The 5,644-nt window shown below is 51.7% G+C and overlaps 1 long non-coding RNA gene across 2 annotated transcripts; it reads left to right on the top strand.

Moving 5' to 3' along the window:
• The first annotated feature begins 718 nt into the window (after window positions 1-718).
• Window positions 719-5,268, top strand: LOC106837505 (uncharacterized). 2 transcript variants are annotated; one of them, XR_011494969.1, is made up of 4 exons: window positions 719-2,678; window positions 2,814-3,112; window positions 3,801-3,975; window positions 4,227-5,268. It is a non-coding gene; the product is annotated as an uncharacterized lncRNA (long non-coding RNA). The 2 variants fall into 2 exon arrangements; XR_011494968.1 differs by having other exon boundaries at window positions 746-2,671; window positions 4,227-5,267.
• The last annotated feature ends 376 nt before the right edge of the window (window positions 5,269-5,644 follow it).

The following is a 5,644-nucleotide window of genomic DNA, read 5'->3' as shown; positions in this document are numbered from 1 at the left end:
TACTCAATAAAAGGGATAACTATCTTTACAAAGTTTAAAGTTAGTCAATAGCTTTATCTTCCTCTGAAACAATATAACGGCTTTAAAATATTTTAACTGCAATCACCTATCTTCCAACTATTTGTTATTTAGTATTAGAGTTCTACCATTTTTTGTAAACTGCCCTCTCCTTTTAATTATTATTATTTTTCCCAATTTTTTTTTTTTGAGGAAGATTAGCCCTGAGCTAACATCTGCCACCAATCCTCCTCCTTTTGCTGAGGAACACTGGCCCTGAGCTAACATCCATGCCCATCTTCCTCTATTTTATATGTGGGATGCCTGCCACAGCAATGGCTTGATGAGCGGTGCGTAGGTCCACGCCTGGGATCTGAACTGGCAAACCCTGGGCCGCTGAAGCAGAATGTGTGAACTTAACCGCTGCACCACCTGGCCGGCCCCTAGTTTTCCTAATTTATAGACAAGAAAACTGAGGCTCAGGGAGGTTAAGTGAGTTGCCTAAGGTTGTATATCTAGTGGGTGGCAAAATCCATCTAGAAGCCACTTGCATTGAGAAACGAAGCATGTGTAGACATGAATTCACTGGGAAATGCTGCCTACTTCACTGTATGGGTAACTTTTTCATGACCAGCTTTAAGACACAAAGAGTGTTATTGGGTATCTCTCAATAGTAAAATGGATAAAATGGGTGTTTTGCCCTTAGTTTTGGACCTAAATTGAAAATTGACTCCTTATGTGCTTTATTTTTATCTCCAGTGTGTTTACAGAATCTCGTTATTACTGTAGAGGAGTGACAAATGATAGGTGACGTATGAGAGTAGATTAATGATATGACATAGAGGCCACTCCGTCCTTCCCTGTGTAAGATGGTTATCATATAAAAAGAGCCATCCTTGAGATTTCTTACTTGACATTTCAGTCTATATGTCCACCTCTCCATTCTTTGATACAGGACAGTTTTACGGCTAAGGTTGGATTGTAATTGCACACATTTCCAGCCTACTGGTCAGTTCTCCCATCATGTTTCTTACCAGTAAGGCTGAGATCCTAAGTGAAACAGTTTGTGGACAGCTCACAAGCCGTTGTTATTGTAAGAAAATTTGCCCATTGAAGGTGAAGAGTCATCTCTGTTCATGAAAGACAGCCCAATTTCCAGTTGGAGAACAAAGAGTATATTTGAGGGTGTAAGGCTGGTGAAATAGCTTGGCTGAGTAAATGCTCCTGCAGCAATGATTACTGCCTCATCACTCAATGGTGAAGGAACAGGAAAATAAAATGTCACAGATTGCATCCACCAGGTGACAGATGAGAGAAAGGGGAAGAATATAGTTCAAAAGCTGGCAAGACCCACATGACCTCCTGCAGTCCCTGAAAGAGGGTGTCTGTACTAATTTTGGGTTGTGCAATCGTATTGAGCACTCAACCCCCCCACCCCCATGTAAAAAATAAGTCACGTTAAGATCTGGTGCAGTGTAGATTGATCAGAAAGAAACATCTGAGAAACACATCTCTGTCTGGCCCTGGAAAGAGAGAATCAGCCCAAGGATGGAACTGGCAGTGTGTCTCCCTGTGTCAGACACTGTGTTCAGCACTTTACATACATTGTCTTAGATTTGCCTCATTAGTCCTCTGAGGAAGGCTTTAATACCCTTCATTTGCAAGACATTTTGAAGCTCAGAGACCTGAAGTGAGTCATCTAAATTCACTCAGCTAATAAGTGGAAGAGCTGGGATCTGAACCCAGGTCTGCTTGGCTATCACTCCATATTGCTTTTAAACGGAATGATGTCTGCAATTTAGCAGTTTAAAAGGTCAAAAGTGTGATTGCAAGGCATCCGTTCTGGACGCGTTCCTTTGCTGCCTCCCTGAGTCGGTGGAGAGGAGCTGTGCGCGGACGTGTGCGTCTTCGCTGTGCAGTTCCGCAAGCCCCCTCGCCCCATTCTCCAGCCGTGACCTTAAAAACAGGACTTGCGCCTCTCCTCGCCCAGTCTCGGCGCGGAATCTCTTGTCCTGACCTATTTCAAGGGCGGCACACTGATCGGAATTTCGCCTTCTCCGCCCTCTCCCAGCCCTCCACGTCTCCTCGGCGCTTCCATCCTCAGGGCGTTTCTACCTCCCGTTGGTCCCGCTGGCAGCCTGCATGCCAGGGACACTTTCCTGGCTGAGCACAGGACGCCCATCTCCTCCTGGGCTGCGTTGCCGGTGCCCCTTAGGCCGCTCTGGCTCAACTCCGTTCCTGGGACGAGCGGCCCCCACCCTCTGCCCCCCAGTTCAGCGCAGGCTGGGACCCTCCTCCTTCAGGGTGGACGTTCTGGAGTGGACACGCGCAGCGCAGCGCCGTGTGCCAGGCGCTAATGCAGGCGCTGGGGGCCAAGAGACCCAGGAGACGGCGCAGGTGCCGGGGCCGCCGCGTCCTGGCAACGGCGAGGTCCCTCCTCCGAGGCGGAGGGTGCTGGAGGAGGCCTCGCGGCCCGGGAGGAGGCTTCCCCGCCCAGGAGGGGGCTCGCCTGAGTCTCGAAGCACGAGCAGCGTTTCCATGCCTTCCCACAGCTGGGGTGCCGCGGTTATCGCTCTAGAAGGCGACTGCCACGGAGGCGGCAGGGGCAGAAGGAGCTGGCAGGAAGGAGAAAGGGGTCCTCCGGGGCTTTCCATCCCGTCCTCGATCCTTTAAGGTTGAGGGTAGAGTTTCATTCCTCTGCTGGTGGGGAGAAATTCCTCTTCGTTCCACTTTGTGCGAAGAAAACAGCGGGGGAGGGGGGAGATTATGTTAGTAATTACCTTTCCCACGATAATAACTACTTTTTTTTTTTTCAGAAAGATGAACCCCGAGCTCCCGTCCGTGCCGTCCCCTCTGTCCGCGGGGTCGGCGGGGGCCAGCCCTGCAACTGCCATTTTTTAAAAGGCACTGACTGTGCCTTAGAGACGCTCCTAAGTGCTAGAGAGTGCCCTCTTTCTGTCGCTACACTCACCTGGCAACCGCGGGAGGCCCCACCTGCCGGGGTGCCCCACCTGCCGTCCCCATGTCCCCTGGCGTCCTGGAGCCGGGAGCCCCGGCGTGCGTCCTGCGGCCAGAAGGGCAGATGGGTTTGGTCCCATCTCAGCGGACGCGCGTGGTGAGGGCCCCGGGTGCGGCGGCGGCTGCCCAGGGCGGCCAGTGGCCGAGGCACAGGAGTTGGGCCGGGTCTCTGCTCCTCTGGGAGCCGCAGCTGCCGGAGGAGAACTTCCTTCAGGGGAGGGGCGGTTCTCAGGACAGCCTGTGCCCCGGGGCTACCCTCCCTGAGGGGCGCACAGCCCGAGCCCCGGCTCTCTCTTTATTCCCCCGCGGACCGCGTCCGCAGCAGCCAGGCTGCTCGGGTCGTGCGGAGGGGACCCAGCTCCTCCCGAGCTTCGCAAGGCCTTGGCCGCCGCGCTGACCTGCCGCCCGGCCCTTGCTTGGAGCGCTGCAGCGGCCCGGCCTCGGTTCACCGGCCCAGCTCCTTCCCCACAGGTTTTCAAGGGAAGGGCTGCCTCCGGGGTGTGCTCAGTTCAGAGGCCCCTTGTCACTCCTAATCGAGCTGAGCCTCCAGGGTGATTGTTCTTAAACTATACCGGCCTTGGGCGACAGGCAGAAGCAATTACAGCATCAAGCACCTCAAGGACCCAGAGTCCCCGTCTTACGCTCCTTTCTGGCTTCATGGCCCAGGCTGACCCTAAGTTCCACATCTTTTGATTCGAGCCGATCCGTCGCCTTTCTCCTACGGTGGATCCTTTCCTGGGTTGCCCACATTCACCTCCGTGTATCTCCCTGACTCCAATTCTCAGGGCCCTGCATCCGAGGAGCGGCCTTCGCTCCGTTCAATGTCAGGCCCACTAGAAGTGTGCTGCGGTGGGGAAGACGCTGAAGACCAAGCTGCCGGTGGTTCCTTTTGCTGAATACGGAAGAAAAGATCTGCTACACATTTGTTGCCTCATTTACTCTTCACGATAATCCTATGAGGTAGGCATCATTGTGACCCTCATTTTAGAGGAAAGAATGCTAAGGCTCAGGTTTTTCGTGGTCAGTGCAGAGATTCAAAGCCAGCTCTGTCGGACTGAAGGCCCCTCACGCGTGCTGCCTTCCAGCCATGGAAGAGCTTCTCAGTCTCCGTGGATAATATTCACCTGAGAATAAAGGATACGTCACCCAGGGAAGTCCCTACAACGCTTTCCATGTCTAACACTTGGTTTTTAAGTCATGCTTGCTTACAGGATCCAAGGCAGTACGTTGCCCGATGGCCAAACCGCAGAACCCGTCCAAACCAGAAGGTCCAAGACGGCGATGGGGCGCCCTGTGCAAGAAGGGAAGCTCGCGCATGCCCCACGTGCCCCAGCCCGGAGCCACGACCCGGTGACCCCTCCCCGCTTCCCCATCCCATAAGAACCCTGCTCACCTGCCCTTGGGGAGAAGGCGTTGAGAGCTCTAGCTCTGCCTCCTCCGTTCATCGGTCAGTGAATAAATTTCTGCTCTGCTAGTCCAAACCCAGTCTCCTTCTATTGGCGCGGGCGGCTCAGGGTGACAGGACCCCCTTGCGGGTCACGGGTTCCTTGGGGCTCAGAAACAGATACAGTGCAGTGAATGCTGAAATCGAGAATGAGTTGCATATGGACCCACTGACATGTTATTTCTGTTTGGTTTTGTTCTCCATATCTGCTAAGGTTCTGAATTATGTCCCCCCAAATCAGAGTGTTAAAGTCCAGCCCGCACTACCTCAGAATGTGACTGTATTTGGAGTTAGAGGCCTTAAAGATGTGATTAAGGTAAAATGAGGTCATATGAGTGGGTCCCAATCAAATCTGACTGGGGTCCTTATCAGAAGAGGACATTGGACACAGACACTCACAGAGGGAAGACCAGGGGAAGATGAAAGGGAGATGATGGCCCTTTACAGCCAAGGAGGGAGGCCTTGGAGAAACCAACCCTGCCGTCTTGGACTTCTGGCCTCCAGAACCAAGGAAATAAATTTCTGTTGTTCAAGCCCCCTGGTTTGTGGTACTTTGTTACACAGCCCTAGCAGGCTCACACAGCATTTACAGCTCTCGTTACTGATCGTGCTTCTCATGGTGTGAGCAAAGCAGGTTCCCGTGCATAATGAGCAGGTCCTAGGATGTTTCCTTAACACAATTGTTTCCTCCAGGAGCACTGTCCTGGGTTCAAGGGAAAGTGGGGGTGGTTGGTAGCATGAAGAAAGAGACTTCTTGCATGTTTTCTTTTCCATCGTGGTTTTATGCTAAGTTGCCATTTAGAGCATTAAAATAGCATTTGTCGAACACTTGGACTGTGATATGCTTTGCATTTAATTGCATTAAGGATTAAACATTTAATCCTCACAACTGTCCTCTGAGGTGATTGTTGGCATTCCCACCTGCAGATGGGAAAACTGAGCATAAGGATGTGTAATTTGTGGAATTTTATGGAGTAAGTGGCAGTAAAGACCAATGCTTTTCTTTTTCTTATTTTTTTTTTAAAGATTGGCACCTGAACTAAGAACTGTTGCAAATCTTTTTTTTTTCTTTCTGCTTTTTCTCCCCAAATCCTCCAGTGTATAGTTGTATATATTTTAGTTGTGGGCCCTTCTAGTTGTAGTACGTGGGATGCCACCTCAACGTGGCCTGATGAGCGGCGCCAT

Source organism: Equus asinus, chromosome 17, assembly GCF_041296235.1.
Source record: "Equus asinus isolate D_3611 breed Donkey chromosome 17, EquAss-T2T_v2, whole genome shotgun sequence".
Classification (NCBI taxonomy): domain Eukaryota; kingdom Metazoa; phylum Chordata; class Mammalia; order Perissodactyla; family Equidae; genus Equus; species Equus asinus.
Note: the sequence above shows the minus strand (reverse complement) of the source record. Positions and strands in the feature narration are given on the sequence as shown.